Below are 23,807 nucleotides of genomic sequence, written 5' to 3' on the forward strand. Positions count from 1 at the left end.
TGCCCAGGGTCGCCTAGCTAGTAAGTGTCTAAAGCCAACTTTGAACTCAGGAAGATGAGTCTTCCTGACTGCAGGACTGGCTCTCCATTCACTGCACCACCTAGCTGCCCCAATAATGCCAAGCATACAGTAAAAAGCATTTTGCGGATTAAAAAACCCCAAACCACTCACTCAACACAATAAAACCCATCTTTTGGGGTAAAGGAAATTGTTAATCTGCTTTTGCCAAACATCTGAGACAGTAAGACAGAATAAAGATAGATGAAACAGAAATTTGTTTCTGTGGAGAATAACTTTATTGTGATTCAATTCTACTCAACAATTAATCTATTATTCTCTTATATAAATGTATAGAAAAGGAAGGTGTTGATTCCTTTGGACAACGCTTACCTTGGAAACATACTGGTGACCCAACAGCTGCAACATGGGAAACACAACAATCTTTTGCAATCTTAACATAGCCCCACATCTTCTTTTGTATGTAAACATTACGTCAATAGAGCCCCTAATGTTTCAACCCTCTTGAAGCCATGGTTCTCTACCCGTGCATGTGCTAACTATGGTAGAGGGCCAATTTTTGTAAGCCAAGTGGAGAGTAGGGGAGGAAATATATGACCGTAGACCAACATAGATAGATCTATCTATGTAGATAGAGATGAGAGATAGAGAGACCAGACAGAGATAGATGTGTACTCAACTTTTTGATAATTTTTATGAAGTTAGTCATTTCAGCATAACAATCCTGAGCCCTGAGTATCCCTAACTTTTAGATGGAGGTTTGGCTCTCAGTCTTAACTTAGATTTACATTTTTCTCTAGTTAACCCTTTGGCCTCCCCGTGGTTGAGGTAAAGTTTAGGTTGCTAGAAATGCTTGGGTAACAAAGCAACACATAATATTTAGCGGCTAATATAAATATTGCACATAAGAACCTGGGAGGGAAGTTAGGACATTTGGAGACCTTTCATCAGACATTTCTCAGTCTGTGACTAGGTGAGTATGCTGGTGGGATCCACATGAGTGTTGTGCTCCAAGATGCCTGGTGTGCAGCTTGCCCTCTGACTATCTCCATTCTTAGTCACTTAGCCCTACTTTCTCTTTCTCCTCTCACTAGTTGCCCCTGGGCTGTATTTGACCCCACCCTTTCCTTTCAACTTCCCTGCCCTCGGAATCTTTCTGGGCTTCTGAGATGGCAACTCTTTTTTTATGCAACTTCCTTAGGGGGAGACCGAGACTCTCAGGCAATGGCTTAAACTGGTTAAGGGAGGTATACAGATCTTGTTCACATTGAGTTCTGGTCGATTCAGTACAGAAGAGTTCTTAATTAACAGTGAACAATAATAGTAACTGTCATTCACATAGTAATTTAAGAGTTTGTAAACACTTTGCAATGATTATTTCATTTTATCCTAATAGTAACCCTGGGAGGTAAGCACTTTTATTAAGCCCACTTTACAGATGAGGAAACTGAGGCTGACAGAAGTTAAGACACTTGTCTAAGGACACAGAGGATAGGTGTGTGAGGCCAGATTTGAGTTAAAGTCTTCCTGACTGTAGCCACTGTGCCATCTAGCTGCATAGGTACCTTAAAAACGTTATCCCTTAACCACTTTACAGATTAGGAAACTGGCCAGACTTGGTGACTTGTTGAAGGACACAGAGCTGGTCAATATCTGAGGCCAGATTTAAACTGAGGTCTTCCTCACTCCAGAATCAGAGCTCTATTCACTGCACCACTACCCCTTTAGGTAAAACACCACACTTCTAGAAAAGAGCAAAGCAGACATGCCCATTTCCCCTGGCTTCATTATCATGGCCTCCAAATACTGTTATTCTTCCATGTCGATTGGTACTGGGATGCAATGTGCATTTTCTCTCTGGATACATGCACCAATGTACTCGCCTCCAACTTGGCCAAACCCTTCAAAGAGTCACAGCTGGAGAAGAAATGTACCTTCCCCTTGCAAGGGGATCTGGGCTTGGGCTCACTCAATCACAATTAAAATAAATGTTCACATTTATATAATATATGGCACTAAGCACCTTGCTCATGGAAACCTTGGGAGATAGTGGAAGTATTGCTATGCCCCATCCAACCTCACCTAGGGAAGCTGGGTGGGGCTGCAGTGGGCTGGCAAATAGAAGACTCATCTTCCTGAGTTCAAATCTGACCTCAGACACTAGCTGGGCCAACGTGAGCAAGTCACTTAACCCTGTTTGCCTCAGTTTCCTCATCTGTTAAATGAACTGGAGAAGGAAATGGCAAACCACTCCAGTATCATTGCCAAGAAAACCTGAAATGGGATCACAAAGAGTCAGACACAACTGAAACGACTGAACAACAACATTATTCTCCCCATTTTCCAGATGGCTAAGGAAAGTTACAGGAGTGGACCATGGTCACATAGCCAGTCAGTGCATGGGGTAGAATCTAAATTCAGGTCTCTGCCTCTAAACCCCTTCTCTAGAGAAATTCTAGGCTATACTGACACACATCGTATTCTGGTGGACAATTTCTACATAGACAACGGGTCAAAGTGACTACAATTCCTTTGGCTTCCACATGACTGTGTTTGCCTGCCACTTTCTTCAGTTCCATCCAGTTACTGAAACCCTACCCATACCACTGACTACAACTCCCAGGAACTCCTTTCATCTTGCCCATACTACCAAATGCCAGCTTCAGGAAACCGCTCTGACCCTCTTCTGGAATAGAAAGGGATGCAACCAGTAATAGACCACCATCCTTAGGGCAGCTGGGAATACTTTTGATTTCTTATACTTTCCAGGCCCTTTGAATGCTAACAATTTCAAAATTAAAAATTTTTTTACAAAGTCAGTAAGATTTTTTTTGTCTAACATCTTCTGTGTTCTCTTGGTCAATGAACCAGGAGAGGTTAAAGACAGTAATAGAAAGTTTAACCTTGAAAATAGCCTACTCCCTACTCACCCCAAGACATCATTAGACAAGGGGCCAGGAAGAATAGTTTTGTTCATTCTCTCCTTGGGCACTTCAGCAGCGATTAAAAAGAATCATTCTGGCATAACGGTAATGTTGATTTGCAGAACCGGACAAGAACGCTTTTTCTTCTTCAGGTCTCTTCCAGACTTACGATTTTTCATCCAAAGGAACCATTTGCTTCCAAGAGAATTGGAGAATATCTCTGTGTCTTTTGACTTGCTCTGCCTTGCCAGAGATTGGAGGTGAAAGAAACGAAGAAGGACAAAACCACAACAAAGGGAGGATGGGATGCTTTATCCATGAATACACTGAGTGATGTTCCATGTCTGGAATATCTTCCCTCTTCACCTCTGACTAAGGGAATCACTGCCTCCCTCCAACCACAGCTCATATTCCCTTTCCTACATGATGCTGTGTTTTATCATTCCAGTCATTAGCACCGACTCCTTAGCATTACTTTCTGTTACTTTTCTGTCACTTGGTTCCTACTAATTTGCATCCTTACTGTATTCCGCTAGTAGAATGCAAGCATGATACAAGGTCAGGGACTGTTTTTACCTACTCACAGGTGTGCTAGAGCTTGTTCTTAACCGATGTTGAAGGTAACTGATAGGCCTCAAACCCACTGAGTTAGGAGGATGTCTACCCCAAGCATGTGAAGACCTCCCCTGGTGGAATGGGTGGGTGAGAACAATTTGTTTAAACAACCATGAAGGTGGCTGAAGCAGGTGTTAGGGAGTGCTTAGAACTCTGTCAGACATTGAAGAAACTGAGGTCACTCACTGCATCTCAAGCCATGGCCAGGATTCTTGACTTTTGTCTTGTCATTAGACAAGATGACTCTGAAAGAGAGAGTGAGGCTGTGACTTTGCACAGCTCTGCCTCCCTTAAATCCATTTCGTTTGCAAGTCAAGACATCACCCCATGATGTCATCGATCCTCTTCAAAAGGGATGAACAACAGCAAAAATTCAGAAGACAGATTCTTGACTCTTCTTTGAGCATTCTCACCTCAAAAATAGGCAAATTCTACAAATCGGGGCTTGATTTATTGTTGTGTTGATGGTCTAAACTTAAGAAAGTGAAAGAGACAATGTTGATAGTGCAGATTAGACCTCTGTCGAATTCATTCAATGCTCCGTAGTTCAAAAGTTTGCTGTGTATACTTTCCCTGCCCTAGCCCCCAGCCAGTCGTTAAACATTTCCCAGCACACCACGGTCTCCTGTTCCTGGTATACATACTTTTTGAATGAATGAATGTTCAGTCAAATTGACATCTGCCTTACTCTACTGGCCCTTCAAGCAAAGAGGCTTGGGTCACCCTTAGCCTGGCAGGATGATTCACGCAGCCCTGACTGGGGAATGAGAGGAGGTTTCCCGAGGCCAGAGATTTTTTCCCAATGCATTTTCAAAGATGAGGACTGCAAGGGTATGTGATTACAGGTTCCTTTGGACATCAGCAAAAACTTAGAGCTTTCGGCATACAGATTTTCAGCCTATGGTGATATAGGTGAATCTGTTGCTGATTGCTTTCATTCTTCAGTAGCATGATGGTGGACATGATCATGTGACCCATCATTACAGGATGATGGACAATAGCTTATGAGAGTAGACATTTCTAGGTACCACATTCATGCTACCCTTGAATAAAAAGGCATCCCACTGAATAACCAACCTGCATACATGTCTTCTCTTTTGTTCCCTGACTGTGTATTCCAGTCCTAGCACCACCAACCTTTCAGTCATCAAGGCTCACAATGTGGATATCACCATTGATCTTGTCCTTCCAATCTCTGCAGCTTCTCTCTAGTATGGCCTCTTCTCTCCATTCACACAGTCCTCACCAACACTTATGCCCTCATTACTTCTGGCCTGGACTATTGAAATGGCCCTCCCAATCACTCTCTCTGCCTTGTTTCTTCCATTGTCCATGTGGCTGTCATTGTCCCCTTCCATTGTCTACACAGCTGCTAAAATGACTTTCCTGAAGAGGAGTAAAGTCCTAGCCTTTCCCTTACTCATTGAAATCCACTGGCTTTCTCAGGTCAAATATAACATCTTCTGCTTGGAATTTCAAATTCCTCAAAATCTGGCTCCTATCCATCTTTGCAGTCACCTTTGATGTCAATACTCTCCATGCACATTACAATCAGGCATACCAGCCTGCTCCTTCCCCCTCATACACCACGCCTTATTTCTCACCTCCATGCCTTTGTACTGATTGGTCCCCATGCCTAGAATGCTTTTCCTCCTCATCTCTCCTCTTAGAATTTCTGTTTTTTCCCAAGACTAAACTCAAACAGAATCTTCTGCAGGAGGATTTCATTGCCCTTCTAGCTGCTAGCACTTTCTTCTCTCAAATTACCTTCTACTATGGCACAGAATTGCCTCTTTTCTGTAGAGAAGGGAGAAGAGTGGGACTATGGGTGCCAGATGACCTGGGTTCGAATCACATACAACCCCTTTCACTTTGGGCAGCTCAGCTTTACTGGATCTCAATTTCCTTGTGTTCTTCCTCAGTTTCTTCCACAGCCCTGAAGAGTGAGGGATTTGGTCTTGATGACTTCTAAGGTCCCTTCTAGCATTGGATCTTGGGCTCTTGGATGCAGCAGCAGCAGCAGTAGCAGTTTTACTTCATTATTTTTCTTCCTTTGATTTCTCAAAGGTCCCTTCCGGGTTCTAAATCCTAGAATCTGATGGGTGCCCCATTCCTGAGGTCTATAGGAGAGAATGGGCTCTATTTTTTTTTATTTAGAACCTAACGAAGTGAAAATCCATTATATTTGAGTGTGTCATTCCCCTCTCCTGACCATAAAATAGATTCTGGGCCATGATATAACATGGCTTAAAGAGATCACAGGATTTTAAAATAGGGGATCTTAGCCTGGGGGCCATGAAATCATCTTTTTTTTTTAAATTAAGATTTTTTATTTTTAGTTTACAACACTTAGTTCCACATAACTTTGAGTTTCAGATTTTCTTCCCCCCTTTCACTACCCCCTCCCCAAGATGGCATGGAATCTGATATATCTTCTACATATAACTTCACATTGAGTTTATTTACATAATAGTCAAGTTGTAAAGAGGAATTATGACCAATGGAATGAATCATGAGAAAGAAGAAACAAAAACCCCCCAAGAAAGGGTGGGAGATGGAACCAAGATGGCGGCTGGAAAGCAGGGACTTAAGTGAGCTCCCCCCCAGGTCCCTCCAAAAACCTATAAAAAATGGCTCTTAACAAATTGCAGAACTGCAGAACCCACAAAATAGCAGAGGGAAGCAGGGCTCCAGCCCAGGACAGCCTGGATGGTCCCTGGGTGAGGTCTATCGTGCACGGAGCTGGGAGCGGAGTGGAGCAGAGCCCAGTGTGAGCTGTGCCTGGACCAACCAGACCAGGAGCCAAGTGGAACAGGCCCTAGCATCCTGAATCAGTGAGCTGTGGCAGTTACCACACTTCTCAACCCACAAACACCAAAGACAACAGAGAAGGTTAGTGGGAAAAGCTGCAGGGGACAGAGTGAAAGGAGTTCCCAGTTCAGCCACTGCCCCAGGGGCAGTGGGGGTGGTGCAGCTACAGAACTACAGCTGCAGTTGCTTCTGGCCCCAGACACAGCTGGTGGGAGGAATTAAGTGGTGGATCTGAGCTGGAGTGCGGAGCCAGCTTGGATCCGAGTCCTGTCTGGGTTGGTGGTTCTTGGGGGAGGAGTAGTGCTGCTGTGGCAGAGCTTGCTGTGTAGAACTAGCTTTGAAAACAACAGCACAACCCCTCAAGCTTGGGACAAAGTACTCTATACTCTACAAACAGTCATACCCTGACAAAAAACTCAAGGGTCAAGTAAGTTGGCTGGGAACATGGCCAGGCAGCGAAAATGGACTCAGATTCAGACTCAGACAATGGAATCTTTCTTTGGTGACAAAGAAGACCAAAACATATAGCCAGAAGAAGTCAACAAAGTCAAAGAGCCTATATCAAAAGCCACCAAGAAAAACATGAACTGGTCTCAGGCCATGGAAGAGCTCAAAAAGGATTAGGAAAAGCAAGTTAGAGAAGTAGAGGAAAAATTGGGAAGGGAAATGAGAATGATGTGGGAAAATTGTGAAAAACAAGTCAATGACTTGCTAAAGGACAGCCCAAAAATACTGAAGAAAATAACACCTTAAGAAGCAGACTAACTCAAATGGCAAAAGAGCTCCAAAAAGCCAATGAGGAGAAGAATGCCTTCAAAGGCAGAATTAACCAAATGGAAAAGGAGGTCCAAAAGACCACTGAAGAAAATACTACCTTAAAAATTAGACTGGAGCAAGTGGAAGCTAGTGACTTTATGAGAAATCAAGATATTATAAAATAGAGCCAAAGGAATGAAAAAGTGGAAGACAATGTGAAATATCTCATTGGAAAAACCACTGACCTGGAAAATAGATCCAGGAGAGATAATTTAAAAAGTACTGGACTACCTGAAAGCCATGATCAAAAAAAGAGCCTAGATGTCATCTTTCAAGAAATTATCAAGGAGAACTGACCTGATATTCTAGAGCCAGAGGGTAAAATAGAAATTGAAAGAATCCACTGATCGCCTCCTGAAAAAGATCCCAAAAACAAAACTCCTAGGAATATTGTCACCAAATTCCAGAGCTCCCAGATCAAGGAGAAAATATTGCAAGCAGCCAGAAAGAAACAATTTGAGGATTGTGGAAACACAATCAGGACAACACAAGATCTAGCAGCTTCTACATTAAGGGATCGAAGGGCTTGGAATATGATATTCCAGAGGTCAATGGAGCTAGGATTAAAACCAAGAATCACCTACCCAGCAAAACTGAGTATCATGCTCCAAAGCAAAATACGGATTTTCAATAAAATAGAGGACTTTCAAGCTTTCTCAGTGAAAAGACCAAAGCTGAATAGAAAATTTGACTTTCAAACACAAGAATCAAGAGAAGCATGAAAAGGGAAATTCTGTCTTCCAAAAGCACATTTGAGTTTTGTTCCCACATCAACTGCTGGCATTTGGAAGCTAGCAATATATGGATGGAGTCCACTGGCTCTGAAATGAAGCACAACCATCTGCTATAAGAATCTGAGACAATTGTATCTTAAACATTTGGAAAAGGAGTCAAAATACTTTGACAAATAATAAGCAGAATTGTGAGCAGTCATCTGATTATGATTCTCATAATTTGGAAAAATGGCTTATGCAGGATACTTGTGAAAATAATATATTCTGATAATTTATGTGTTGAGTAAGATGTGATAACTATGAAATATTTGTTTTTCTCAACATACGTACTGACCTGCTTCAGTACCATCCAGGTGTAACTTTGTTTCACAGTTTATCAAGACTCCTTAAAGCTAGCATTATATGAAATTGTTCATTTATTACTGTTGAGTTTTTGTAGGCAAGGATATAGGAGTGCCATTTATTTAGTGACTACCATTATCTTTAAATTAATGTAAGGAAAACTGTTTAACTTTAGACTACTATCTTATAAGGTAGATTTGATTTTGTCTCAATTAGTTTAAACAATATATGTAATATGAAAATGTATACAAATGGTAGAACAATATACACATTTGCTATAATAAATGAGATAAAATACCAATAAAAAAAACAGCAAGAGAAAAAAAGGGGAAAAAAAGGCGAGCATAAAGTGTGCCTCAATATGCATTCAGACTCCATAGTTCTTTCTCTGGATGTAGATAGCTCTCTCCATCATGAATCCTTTGGAGTTATCTTTGCACCTTGTATTACTGAGAAGAGCAAAGTCTGTCAGGGTTAGTCATCACAGAATCCATATATCTGTGGTTGTGCATAATGTTCTCCTGGTTCAGCTCCCCTTTCTCAGCGTTACATCGTGTAGGTTTGTCCAAGTTATTATGAAGTCTGTATCATCCCCATGTCTTATAGCACAATAGTGTTCCATTACCTCCATATACCACAACTTGTTCAGCCATTCCCGAATTGATGGGCATCTCCTTGATTTCCAATTCTTTGCTACTACAAAAAGAGCCACTATAGATATTTTTGTACATATGGGTCCTTTTCCCACTTGTGTGATCTCTTTGGGATACAACTCTAGAAGTGGTATTGCTGGGTCAAAGGGTATAAATGTTTTTATAGCCTTTTGGGCATACTTCCAAATTGCTCTCCAGAATGTCTGGATCAGTTCACAACTCCACCAGCAGTGTAACAATGTTCCAATTTTCCCACATCCTCTCCAGCATTTATCATTTTCCTGTTTTGTCATTTTAGCCAATCAGACAGGAGAGATGTGGTATCTAAGTGTTTTGATTTGCATTTCTCTAATCAGTAGTGATTTTGAGCATTTTTTGATATGCCTATAAATATCTTTAATTTCTTCCTCTGAAAACTGCCTGTTCATATCCTTTGATCATTTCTCAATTGGGGAATGACTTGTATTCCTATAAATTTGGCTCAGTTCCCTGTATATTTTAGAGATGAGGCCTTTATCAGAGACACTAATTGTAAATATTTTCTCCCAATTTTCTGCTTCCCTCCTAATCTTTGTTGCATTGGTTTTTTTTTATACAAAAACATTTCAATTTCACATAATCAAAATTATCTATTTTGTATTTTGTGATGCTCTCCATCTCTTGTTGTGTCATGAATTCTTTGCTTTTCCATAAATCTGATAGGCAAACTATTCCTTTTTCTCCCAAATTGCTTATGGTATCAGCCTTTTATTCCTAAATCATGAACCCATTTTGACTTTATTTTGGTATATGGTGTAAGATATTGGTCTGTGCCCAGTTTCTGCCCTACCATTTTCCAATTTTCCCAGCAGTTTTTGTGAAGTAGTGAGTTCTTAGCCCAGGAGAAGGATTCTTTGGGTTTATCTAACAGTAGATTGCTATAGTTGTTGACCACTGAGTCTTGTGTACTTATCCTATTCCACTGATCCACCACTCTGTTTCTTAGCCAATACCAGGTAGTTTTGATGACTGCTGCTTTGTAGTACAGGTTAATATCTGGTATGGCTAAGCCACCTTCCCTAGAATTTCTTTTCATTAATTCTGTGGATATTCTAGACCTCTTGTTCTTCCAGATGAATTTTGTTATTATTTTATCCAGCTCTGTAAAATAATTTTTTGGTATGGCACTGAATAGATAGATTAATTTAGGTAAAATTGTCATTTTTATTATATTAGCTTGGCCTAACCATGAGCAACTGATATTTTTCCATTTATTTAGATCTGACTTTGTGTGAAAAGTGTTTCATAATTATGTTCACATAGGTCCTGGATTTATCTTGGCAGATAGACTCCCAAATATTTTATAGTGTCTCTAGTAACTTTGAATAGAATTTCTCTTTCTATCCCTTGCTGTTGGGCTTTGTTAGTAATGTATAGGAATGCTGAGGATTTATGTGGGTTTATTTTATATCCTGCAACTTTGCTAAAGTTGTTTATTATTTCAAGTAGTTTTTAACTTGATTCTCTAGGATTCTCTAAGTAAATCATCATATCATCTGCAAAAAGTGATAATTTAGTTTCTTCTTTGCCTATTCTTATTCTTTCAATTTCTTTTTCTTCTCTTATTGCTACAGCTGTTTCTAGTACCAAATTGAATAGTAGCGGTGATAATGGAAATCCTTGTTTCACCCCTGATCTTATTGGGAATGCATCTAGCTTTTTATCCCCATTACAAATAATGCTTGTTGATGGTTTTAGGTAGATGCTATTTATAATTTTAAGGAAGGCTCCATTTATTCCTATGCTTTCTAGTGTTTTTAATAGGAATGGGTGTTGTATTTTGTCAAAGGCTTTTTCCGCATCTATTGAGATGATCATATAGTTTCTGCTACTTTTCTTGTTGATATGGTCAATTATGCTAATAGTTTTCCTAACATTGAACCAGCCTTGCATTCCTGGAATAAATCCCACCTGATCATAGTGTATTATTCTCATGATATGTTGCTGCAATCTTTTTGCCAGTATTTTATTTAAAATTTTTGCATCAATATTCATTAGAGAGATTGGTCTATAATTTTCTTTCTCTGTTTTGACTGTACCTGGTTTGGGTATTAGTACCACATTTGTGTCATAAAAAGAATTTGGTAGGATTCCTTCCTCACCTATTTTCCCAAATAGTCTACAAAGTATAGGAATTAATTGTTCTTTAAATGTTTGATAGAATTCACATGCAAAACCATCTGGCCCTGGAGATTTTTTCCTAAGGAGTTAATTGCTGGCTTGCTCAATTTCTTTTTCTGAGATGGGGTTGTTTAGAATTTTTACTTATCAGATTTATGGAAAACAAAAGAATTCACGACACAACCAGAGATAAAAAGCATTACAAAATGCAAAATGGATAATTTTGATTATTTTAAATTTGAATGTTTTTCTAAAAAAAAAAAGCCAATGCAACAAAGATTAAGAGGGAAGCAGAAAATTGGGAGAAAATCCAGTGTCTCTGATAAAGGACTCATTTCTAAAATATACAGGGAACTGAGCCAAATATATAGGGATACCAGTCATTCCCCAATCAAGAAATGGTCAAAGGATATGAACAGGCAGTATGGTTTTTAATCCATTCTGCTGCTTCCATTTTATGGGAGAGTTCATCCCATTCACAATCACAGTTATGATTACTATCTGTGTCTTTTTCTACATCCTATTTCCCCCATTTATGCTTTTATTTCTCCCTTTCCCCTTCCACTCCTCAACAAAGTTTTGCTTTTGACAACTGCCTTCCTCAGTTTACCCTCCCTCTTGATTCTCCTCCTTTATCTTCCCTTTTTCCACTTGCTACTTCTTCCCTCCCTTCTGACCACCTCCCTCCCTTTTTTCCCCCTTTCCCCTTCTACTGCTTGTAGGACAAGTTAGATTTCTATACTTATCAGGGTATGTTATTTCCTTCTTGAACCAAATCTGATGAGAGTAAAGCTCAAATACTGCTCTGCTCCCTCCCTTATTTCCCTCTACTGTAATGTGTTTTTGTGCCTCTTCATTTGATGTAATTTACCTTTTTCTACTACCTCTTTAGCTCTTCTCCCAGAACCCTCCCTTTACATCTCTTAATTATGGCTTTTATCCTTATATCAGTTATTTTATGCAGACACCCACAGTCTCTGTGTATCCCTTTCAATTCTCATAATAACTGCACTATTCTCAAGATTGACACACATATGTATATAATATAAAACATACATAAGATGATATAATCCTATATAAAGATGTAAATAATTTGCCCTTATTGATTAATAAGGTTTGTGGGGTTTTTTCCCCATTTACCTTTTTATGTCTCTCTTGAGTTTTGTATTTGAAGATCAAATTTTCCATTGAGTTCTGGCCTTTTCATCAGGAAGGTCTGGAATTCTCTCATTTCACTGAATGTCCATCTCTTTGCCAGAAAAGTTATTCTCAGTCTTGCTGGGTAGTTGATCCTTGGTTGTAGTCCCAGCTCCTTTGCCCTTTGGAATATCATATTCCAATTTCTCCTGTTATTTAATGTAGAAGTTGAGAGATCCTGCGTTATCCTGACTATGATTCCATGATATTTGAATTGTTTCTTTTTGGCTGCTTGCAGTATTTTCTCCTTGACTTTGTAATTCTGAAATTTGGCTATAATATTTCTTGGAGTTTTCAATTTGGGGTCTCTTTCAGGGGGTGATCGATGGATTCTTTCAATGACTATTTTACCCTCTGGTTCCAGGACCTCTGGGCAGTTATCTTTGATAATTTCCTTGAAGATACTGTCAAGGCTCTTTTTCTCATCGGTAATTTCTGGTATCCCAATAATTCTTAAATTGTCTCTCCTGGATCTATTTTCCAGGTCACTTGTTTTTCCAACTAGGTATTTCATATTTTCTTCTTTTATTTCATTCTTTACATTCTGTTTTACTACTTCTTGATGCCTCATAGAGTCATTAGTTTCCACTTGCTCAATTCTAATTTTTAATGAGTTGCTGTCTTCATTTTGCTTTTGAGTCTCCTTTTCCAATTGGTTGATTTTACCTTTCAGGGTGTCATTTTTCTGTTTAGATTCTGAATCTCCATAGCTATTTCACCGATCTTATTTCCTAAAGACCTGATTTCATTAGTGGTTTTTTTTTTCCCCATTTTTTCCATTTTTTTCTTTTACCTCCCTAATTTGGTTTTTAAAATCATCCTTTTGCTCTTCGAATAATGCTTTTTGGACTTGAGGCCAGTTCATATTCCCTTTTGAGGTATCAGGTGTGGGTATAGTGTCAATGCTATCCTCTTCCAAATTGGTATTTTGGTCATCCCTGTCTCCGTAAAATGAATCAATAGTCCTCAGTTTTTTCGTGTTCTTCTTCATGTTGGTTAGCTTTTTCTTGGCTTTATGGTGGATTTCTGTTTTGGGGGCTCAGGGATCTCTGTCCCAGGTTTCTTGTTCTGGGGATTGTGGGTCTACTTACTGGCTTTGTGTATTATAGCCTTCAGTTTCCTGAGGTGTGGGAGAGGGGTCTGGCTGACTGAATTCTCCTTTTTCCCTGGGGCTGCTCTCCAGCGCTGTTGCTCTTCAGCAATGGTCTCAGCTGTTTGTTGTCTATGTTGGTGTCTGCCACTTCCCCTTGGGGTGCAAAGGTACATCTGGGCTCCTGGTGTTGAGCCCTGCTGGCTCTGCCCCTCTGGGACTCAAGAACTCCCACTGCTCGACCACTGAATCCCCACTTCTGTCTCCTCTATTCCAGCATTTTTCCAGAGGAATTCTTTGGGTCAGGGCAGAAGGGATTAGAGCTGTTTACCTGGCTATTATGTCTCCTGGAAGTTCAAGAAGGCGCGTTTCAATCCTTTGGGCTGTAAGCCTCAGGAGTAGATGTCTCACAGCCCGAGGCATTGTGCTGCTGCCTCTTGTCACTTTGACAGACTCCTGTCCTGTGTTGGGAGGCCTGGGGATCTCCCGAACTCATCTTTTAAAACATATTTTCATGACTGTATTTCTATACAATTGGTTTCCTTTGTAATTCTATGCATTTCGTTTTATTCCATCATTTAATAACTGTATTCTGAAGGGCTTCACTGGGCTGCCAAGGGGATCCATGCATAGATGTTGCTGGTAAAAATTTAAGAAAGGTGTTTGGGACACACTTTTAAGTGATATCTACACTAATTAATATCTACATTATTAACATTTGACAATTGATACAACAATAAATCAAACCCTAATTTGTAGCTTTTGCTGGTTTCTGAGGTGTAAATGCTCACAATGAGCTTGCCCAAGCAGGGTGGAGCTGGCTACAGTTTAAGAGCCCCTGAGCTTGAGTTCCAAGAGGGTCCTCTGGTTTATACCTTTAATTTTAGATGGGAGGAAGCTGAAGTTGAGAGAAGGCATGGTTTGCCCTTGATCACACAAGTAGGAATTGGCAGAGCCAGAACTGTAAATCCCAACACAATAAGCTTGGTCTTGATTAGTGCAAATAATGAATCCCCTGAAGTAGTTGTATTGCTCAAATTCAAACTGTATATTTCCATTGGCCTGGAACCAATGATCATATTGTTCGTAATTCTAATTTTAAATACTACAAATTCAAATATATGCACCCCTTCAAGGGATTCATTATTCACACTAACCAAGACCTGGCTGTTGCCTCACTAGGGTTGTCACTGGTGGGAAGCCCTGTAAGCATATGCAGAAAGTAGAGCTAGAGGGATGCCCAGATTGCTTAGGGTGAGGAAGAGGCCATGCTAATAAAGTGCCTTGGGGATGGGGGGACAGAATCCATCAGTGAATGGGGCTTTTGAAAATGGAGGGCCTGTGAGGGAAAAATGTGGAGACACAGTATAGGTCGCTAAACTATCTTTAACATTCTCATTCAGCAGACTCATGATGGTATTACCTAGGAAAGAGAGAATGGGAAGGGAAATAGAGCAAGTGGAGGGAAGCACACGGCCCCCTTCCTGGGGATAAGCGTAGGGGGAACTTCATTTCAAAAGCCACTTTGGAGAACATAGACTTTTCGAAGGCAGTCTCTCATTTCTTTTTCTGTTAGCATGGTATAGCAGAAAAAGCATTGGACTAAAGGCAGAAAACATGGGTCCCAGTCATGGCTCAGTTGGCTACTAGAGATGTCTTTTGTGCATCTCACATCTCCTGTCAGAACCTTTGTTTCCCTATCTGTAAAATGAGGGAATTGGACAAAGCAGTTGACCACTAAGACTGTATCTAGCTCAGAGCCCTGTAATCCCATCACAGGTGCTGAGTGCCTTGGGCTATAGAGAGTCAAAGATGTGAAGTAATGGTAGGATAAATATTTCAATTAATCACTCCTTTGTTCTGCAAATGTCCATACAAGACTTTCATTGAATAATTGTTGGCAAATATTATGTCAGTGAAAGATGCAGTCCACTTTGGGCTCATCCAAAATGTTGTCATCACCAGCCCTTTCAAGTTTCAGAGATATGTGTTTAGAGGCTGGGATCACCATCATCATCCTTCTGATTTTCAGCCAGATGGAGAGATCCCCTTACTCCTCTTCTTCAGCACAGTGCCAAACACTGCCTAAGGGAGCACCAACCATAAGGGAGTGGAGTCTGTTGTCCCTGCTCCCCTTCGGGAGAATGTAAGCTTCTTGAGGGCAGCAACGCTTCCCTTTGGTTCTTGTGTCTTCAGTGCCTAGCTCAGTGCCTTTTATATTTTGTTGTTGTTGTTGTCCAGTCATTTTTCAGTCATGTGCAACTCTCCGTGATCCCATTTGGGGGTTTTCTTGGTAGAGACACTAGAGTGGTTTGCCATGTCCTTCTCCGGCTCATTTTACAGATGAGAAACTGAGGCAAATAAAGTTAAGTGATTTACCCAGGGTCACACAGCTAATAAATGTCTGAGACCAGCTTTGAACTCAGGAAGGTGAGTCTTCCTGACTCCAGGCAAGGTACTCCATCTACAACAGCACCACCTAGCTGTCCTTCCTTTTGTGTAGCAGGTACTTAATAAATTCTTGTTGTTAAATACTGGTGGCTGTCTTTGTGAAGTCTTCAGATGACCAGCAAGAGTCTCCCTGAGGGCATACTCTGACATTTCTAATGGAAGGGGAAGGCAGGGTCCTTGGCTAGCGTGTGAAAGAAGACAAACACAAATGAGAGAAAGAGCATATGCAAATCAGAAGGGGCATGATGATTTGCTCCTGTCTTTGCAATGTTAGAATTTCCAAGGGTCCTAACACAGAGCTGGAGCTTAATAAATGCTTGGTGATTGATTGGTAGATGATGGTAACATCCAATTCAGTCCAACAAATACTTAAGAAGAATTCGATTGTGTGCAAGGACCTATACTAGGTATGAGAGCATGGAGCTAAAGGGGCACTGTTCTCTCCTCAAGGAAAGTATGCTCTTTTCTGGTGGTTATCTAGGCAGCTGGGTGACATGATGGGTAGAGGGCTGGAGTTGTGGTCAGGAAGACCAGAGTTCAAATTCTGACCCAGACATTTAGCAATGTGACACTGAGGAAGTCACTACCTCTCTCAGCTTGTTTCCTCGTCTGTAAAGTAGGGATAATACCATTTACCTCACAAGGTTATGAGGATCAGAAGAGAAAATATACACAAAACGTTTTGCAGACCTTACTATTCTACAGAAATGATGATGACAATGATACAGCCGGGATACAGATGTTTCAAACTAGATGGTTCAGTAGATCTCTATCTAGGTCTGGAGTCAGGAAGACCTGAGTTCAAATTTGGCCTCAGACATTTGCTATCTGTGTGACCCTGGGCCAATTACTTAAGCTCTGTTTGCCTCAGTTTCCTCATCTGTAAAGTGGGGATCATAATAGCACCTACCTCCTAGGGTTGTTATGAGGATCAAATGAGACAATGTTTGTACAGCACTTGGCACTGTGTGCCTGGTATGTTCCTTCAGTCGTTTCAGTCGTGTCTGACTCTTTATGACCCCTTTTGGGATTTCCTTGGCAAAGATACTGAGGTGGTTTGCTGTTTCCTTCACTAGCTCATTTTATAGATGAGGAACTAAGGCAAAGAAGGTTAAGTGACTTGCCCAGGGTCACACAGCTTGGAAGTGTCTGAAGCCAGATTTGAACTCAGGAAGATGAGTCTTCCTGCCTCTGGACCAACATTCTATCCACTGCAGTGCCACCTAGCTGCCCTCATTAGAGCTGTCCAAATGTGGCTGCCTCAGAAGCAAGTCTTCAGGCAAAAGCTGAAAATCACTTACTGTAGAGGAGAGTCTTGTTCTGGTGTGGGTTGGATTAGATGGTCTTTGAGGTTCCTTCTAATGCTAAGATACTGTGATTTGACTGGTAGAGGAAAACATAGTCCTAAAAACTCTCCTTCACAACAATTTCTCCAGTACGTATATTAAAATCACCCAAGATTTCTTGAAAGATTTAAAAACAGGAAGAACTCTATTTAAAGATGCCCTGATTACTGATACCAAAGAATCCATAAAACAATAAAACATGGAGTTGTGTGGCTGTCAAAGATGTGTGCCATTGTCACAGAGACCATCCAGGGAAGAGACCACATCTCAGAAGAATTTACTCTAGGCTAGAGTTCATATCCTGCAGCCCGCAGACCACCTACAGGTCCATGAATCAATTTCAAAGGGTCAGTGACTTTTAAGAAAATATTTAAAAAATAACTTTCAATGCATCTCGATTCCTCTATAATCCTATGTATTTTATTTTATGAATTTTAAAACATTATTCTGAGAAGGAATGACTAGATTTCACCAGAACACTAACTCCTACTATAGATGGTAATGCTCCAATTTATGGGCAACATTGGTCTGCTAATCTCAAGCCCAGAACATTGCAGAGCCTTCTCAATTATATGCCTAATGCTCCTCCAAATGTTCAGCCTATCCACACAAAGGAAACCAAGTTGCTGGCCTACTATTCAAACTATGATATGCAGCTGGATGGACAATCAATAGAATTGGTGTAACAATGGACATTTATTATAGATAGACAATACACTGGACCCAACACTCAGTAGGAGGAGAGTTAAATTGTCTTTCAGAATTTTTATAAGGTATTGTAAGGACCCCACACTTCTCTATGATAAAAAAAAGCCCAAATTTGTAAGATCACTATTTCTCTACAAATGTTATATTATATGGCTGTGTGTCATGGAGTATTACAGTCTCTGAAGCACTAACATTTCGGGTCATTCAAAGAGAGGTGGGGCCCCTAACACTGGCCATGAGTATGCTATAGCATATTACTAACAAATAACTGTATGAGAGGCCTAGATATTTATGAATGGAAGAGAAAGCAGACCAGTCGTTTAGTTGAGGTGAGAGACTGATGGCTAGACTGCATGCTCCAATCTTACACACACAGTGTCAGGAGATGTAAAGGAAGGTTGCCAACATATTGCTTAGAGCCCCTATGGAATATTTATTGAAGGACCTTGTCAGCTGGGTGACAGCTGATGAGAAGGCATGGGTGGACCATGGTCTTAACTTTTGAGGGGAGAATTCACTTCCAGATCCATTTAAGGATGATACAATATTGTGCAGGCGAAATAGTCTGTAATGGCAGGGAATGCTATGGGGTGAGTGAAGCAGAATTGACAAGGCGGTCCTGGGAGTTGAGGAAGGTGAGGTGACCAGAAGCGCAGGGAAGGGGAGTCGCTGCGGTTTCCTGCTTCAGCAGTGCTTGAACTCAACCCGCTGCTCGATTCCGGCCGGAGCCGCCCTTGGCCACCTCTCCACCCTCACCTCCACTAACCAACACTTCTTCCGTCCTATCGTTCGAGCAGCTGCCGCCCGTTAAGCTGCCTCCGTCCGCCTCCATCGCCGCCGCCATGACCACCTTGTGCCCTTCTCAGGTGAGGCAGTACTACCACCGGAACTCGGAGGCCGCCATCCACCGCCAGATCGACCGGGAGCTCTACGCCTCCTACGCCCACCTACTTCGAGCGTGATGACGTGACGTCGAAGAACTGCCAAGCATTTCCTACAGCAGTCCCACGAGGAGCGGGAGCACGCTGGGAAGCTGATGAAACTGCAGAACCAGCGCGGGGGCCGCGTCCTCCTGCAGGACATCAAGAAACCAGACCGAGATGACTGGGAGAGCGGGCTGAACGCCATGGAGGGTGCTCTGCACTTGGAAAAAAATGTCAATCAGTCGTTACTGGAATTGCACAAGCTGGCAACTGGCAAGAATGACCCCCATTTATGTGGTTTCATTGAAACCCACTACCTGGACAAACAGGTAAAGTCCATCAAACGCCTGCGTGATCACGTAACCAACCTGAGCAAAATGCGGGCCCGATTCTGGCATGGCGGAATATCTTTTTGACAAGCACACCCTTGGAGATAGTGACTACGAGAGCTAAGCCACACCGGGCTTCCCCCACACCTGGGAACTGTGGGCGTAACTCCTACTGTCTTTCAGCGCATGCATATTTTGGTTATCTGACCTTTTCATAATCTGTACCAAAAAACTACCACCATTTACATCCCAATAAAGTGACTTGGTACTGATGGGAAAAAAACGGTGTTGAGGTGCTCAAAGACTCATCAGTGTGAGTGTGGAAGTCACTGGGGATAACAAGAAGAAGTTGCTGTAGAAACGATGTTTTGGAACACGACATTGAAGTCTTTGCTAAAGGAAGGTTAGTAACCTGGTAGTTGGTAGATGAAGGCAAAAAGCCTGGTGAGGATGATAGTTCAATGCCTTCATTTTAAAGAGGGCACAAAAAGGGCAGTTGACATAGCCAAGCTCACATAGGCCTTAGTATCTGTTTTCCAAATTCAGAATTTGTTCTAGTATACCACACATTAAAGGTTTTGTGAGATGCTCCCCAAACAGCTCCCAATGGGCCCACTGTGACTGGTGGAAGGTGTTGCTAAGTAGAAGTGGGCTGGAGGGGAACCTGGAATTTGCACCTAGTCCCCACTGTATGACATATCTCTATTACAATGAGATTGTTTTTAATGGTAGCAAACCTTTCAAAAGTAGGATGTCTAAAGAGTTTGCTCCCCTTCAAAATAGACCTCTTAGCATACTGATTCCAAAGATGTAACCACAGCTGTTCTCTCTGTATTGCCAAAATGGCTTATGGACTAATTTTTTTTTGAGAATCCTTAATGGCAGAAAAGTTCTGTTTGGTGAGGAGTGCTTTCAATTTTATAAGGAGTGAAAAGTCATTGAAAGCTAAGTCCAAAGCAGGATGGTATAGGGAAAGCCTCAAAAAGTTGGGGTTCAAGTATTGCGTCTTCTATTTATTACTTGTATGACCTTGGGTAAATTATTAGATACCTTCAAAGGTTCTTTCTAGTTCTAATTTTAAGATCCTTAATCACATAGGTGATTCAGCTTGGCCATACCCCGAAACCCCTAACAATTTGGGGTAGTAGGCCTCAGAAACTGTCCATTAAGTCCCAGCGTCATCTCTGACAACTGTTAGTTGAGTGACCATAGATTAATCACCTAATCCCACTAAACCTCCAGCAATTCTAAATTGTGCTAGAACTAGGTTGTAATCTGTGGTGCCAGAAGACATCAAATTGATGAAATAACTGGAGTTTGAACTGAATTATATGCAAGTTGAAACCTTTAAATTTCTAGGGAAATGTGACTTTAGAGGTCAGCTAGGCCAGTCCCTTATTTATTTCTGGTTCAGTCCCATGATTTGATCAGTACAGTGGACTCCCAGTGTGGAAACTCCCTCTGTCAGCAAAGCTCTGCCACTCATTAATTACTTAATCTTAGGAGTTATATGTGTCAGTGAGAGTTTCAATGAGTTACCCAAGACCACAGAGCCATTATGTGTTAGAAAGAAGATTTGAGCCCAACTGTTCTCTATTTATAGAGTTCAAAACTTATCTATAACTTAGTTTTAAATGAGTCACTAGAAAGTGAAATGATTTATCCAGAGTTGAGTGGGACTTGAACCCAGCTCCTCCTTGCTTCAAGGCTGTTCTCTATTCATTTGTCACACACTGTTCTGTTTTGTAATCTAGTGCTCTTTTGGAAAACTCACCCTCCCTCATACCGAGTATCTATTCATTTGGCCAGCCTCGTCCGTTCCACCTGCCCAACATCTCTCACATCACCCACCCTTCTCTCCATTTACACAACCGTATCCCAGCTCAGGTCTTCAGACTGTCTTGCCTGGTCTGTGACAATAGCCTCCTCATTGACCTCTGTCCCTCAACTCTTCCTCCTCCCCAATGCATCTTCCACATAGCTGCCATACTGATAAAACTAAGGCTCTGGTCTAACCATTTCATCCCCATGTTAAGGGACCTCCAGGGGCTCCCCAATGCCTCTAGAATAAAATGCAAGTGCTTCAATTTGGCATAGAGAGCCAGTGTCAGGCACACAGTAGGCATTTAAGTGCTTTTTGATTGGATCTGCATGTAATGTATGTAATAGACCCCAGAAGTGATAATAAGATGTATATGACCCAACTCCTCCTCTCCAATTGCTGAAGACCAGATTTGTATGATGTAGGGAGGTGGATGAGATGGTTCGCATTAATGACCTACAATACATGTCTTTCTTTGGATTTTGAAACTATGTTTTTTTGTTTTCTTCTTATCTATCTTGTTCTAGAATTTCCCCATCCTCCTTTTATTTTGTTAGGAAAGATAGACACACACACACAAACATACACATGCATGCACGCACACACGCACACACACACAAACACACGCCTTTGCCAGAACACTTCAGTCCTGAGTTAGTGCTCTCATCTCAGTCTGATTGTTGAACATGTCAGGGTGTTGATGGATGTTCTGGTGTGGATAAACATCCGTGAGGGATTTAGGACAGACCTTATTTCAACAGTCAAGAAAATAAACTGGACAATTAAAGGCTCTTGGGGTAAAAAGAAAGTGCATGAACCCAGGAAGAATGATGGAAGCCTCTCCGTTTCTGCCCCTCTCTTGAATCATGCCCATAATCACCCCCAAGTCAGATGACTTAGCAATTTCTGGTATGCCATGCACAATCACATCTCTCTGAACAGCACTATCTGGCCCAGTTTAGGAAAGAAGAGGACCTATATTGATTAAACAAAATGGGGGAGGGGAGAGGGACAGATAAGTATTGATTTCACTTATGTCCATTGCTTAGAAGGAAACATGGTGTCCTGGTAAGAACACTGAATCTGGAATCAGATAGTCCAAGTTCCCCTCCTACCTCTACTACTCATCTCCTGGGTTGCCTTTGACCAATTCCTTCCCTTCTTTGGAGAAGATAAGTGAACTAGGTTTGACTATCTGTAAGGGCCTTCTAAGCTAGGAATGCTCTTGGCCAAATATTTGTGCAGCTCTTTTCCTAAGCTATACTTCCACATCACCAGTTGCCTTGTGTATGTATATCTACTTATTTCTCTTTGGCATTTCATATACAATGGTGCCCCAAAGGAGCTCATCATCTTCCATTTAAATCTCTTGTAAACCAATTCCAGTTTTCTTGGGCATAATGAGACCAATACCATTCTTTTAGTTGCCCAGATTCATGATGCCAACATCACCTTTATTCTTCTGTTCCTCACGTGCCCCATAGCCAATCAACTGCCAAATCTTGGCAGTGCTACCTCCTCAGCGTATCTCACATCCATTCCATTCTCTCTATTCACATGCACACCAGGCTAGTTCTGGCCCTCATCACCTGTACTAATGCTTACTCTTACTCAAAGAGAAGTCAAGGACCTTGCCAGGAACATGTAGACATTATATATCAGAAGCAAGATTTGAACTGAGGAATTTCTGTATTCAAAAACCAATATTCTTGGGGCAGCTAGGTGGTGCAGTGAATAGAGCGTTGGCCCTGGAGTCAGGAGGACCTGAGTTCAAATCCAGCCTCAGACACTTGACACATGTACTAGCTGTGTGACTTTGGGCAAGTCACTTAACCCCAACTGCCCTGCCAAAAAAACAAAAACAAACAAAAAAAATCAATATTCTACCCAATATACCAGGCTGATTCCCAGTTGTTGTTGTTCAGTTACCTCAGTTGTGTTCAACTCTTCAGGACTCCATTTCAGGTTTTCTTGGCAAAGATACTGGAGGGGTTTGCCATTTCCTTCACCAGCTCCTTTGACAGATGAGGAAACGGAGGCAAAGAGGATTAAGTGACTTGCCCAGGGTGACCCACCTAGTAAGTGTTTAAGGAAGATTTGAACTCAGTAAGATAAGTCTTCCTGACTCCAAGGCTGGCACTCTACCCACTGTTCCACCTAGCTGCCCCCTGATTCTCAATGTATCAATAGAAAAGGTAATTATGAAGCAATTTCAGGGTTTGAGGAGACAGTAGCCCTTGGGAAGGCAAACAGGAAAGGCCTCATCAGGAAGGAAGAGATACTCAGAGGCAGAGATGGAGAGAGGGTGCCTTCCAGATATTGGCACAACCTATGCAAAGGCATGAAGTGGGAGATGGAATGCCTTATGTGAGAAAGTCAGTAGTGAGCCAGTTTGACTCTGTCAAAGTATGAGTGAAGGGGAGTCATGTGCAATAAGGTGGTCCATGTTCTGATGGAAAAAAATGCAATTAAACTTTTTTTTTAAATTCAGTTTTAGTTTACTTTTCAGTTCAGTACTTTCTCCCAACTCTCCTCCCTTACCCATCAAGAGAGCAAGAAAAACAAAATCGATTACAAATATGCAAAAAAAAAAAAAGACTGCTTTAGGTATATTCCAAAAAAAAAAAGGCAAGAAAAAGAAATAAAAAGAAGGAAATCTGCTTCAATCTGCCCTGAGTCTGTCAGTTCTCTGTCTGGAGGTGGGTAGCATGCTCTATCATGAGCCTTTGGAATTGTAGTAGGTCATTGTGTTAATCAGAGTTACTAAATCTTTTAAATCTGATTATTTTCACCGTATTACTGTTATTGTATAGATGGTTCTTCTGGTTCTGCTCACTTTCCTCTGTATCAGTTCATACAAGTCTTCTC

At 41.3% G+C, this 23,807-nt stretch overlaps 1 protein-coding gene and 1 pseudogene across 1 annotated transcript in view; both read left to right on the plus strand.

Annotated features, from left to right (window-relative positions):
- NRG1 (neuregulin 1) overlaps positions 1 to 23,807 on the plus strand; it is an 836,141-nt gene that overhangs the window by 558,539 nt on the left and 253,795 nt on the right. The window lies entirely within an intron of this gene.
- Positions 18,696 to 19,241, plus strand: LOC118854090 (annotated as a pseudogene).

The sequence above is a fragment of the Trichosurus vulpecula genome, chromosome 6, assembly GCF_011100635.1.
Source record: "Trichosurus vulpecula isolate mTriVul1 chromosome 6, mTriVul1.pri, whole genome shotgun sequence".
Lineage (NCBI taxonomy): Eukaryota > Metazoa > Chordata > Mammalia > Diprotodontia > Phalangeridae > Trichosurus > Trichosurus vulpecula.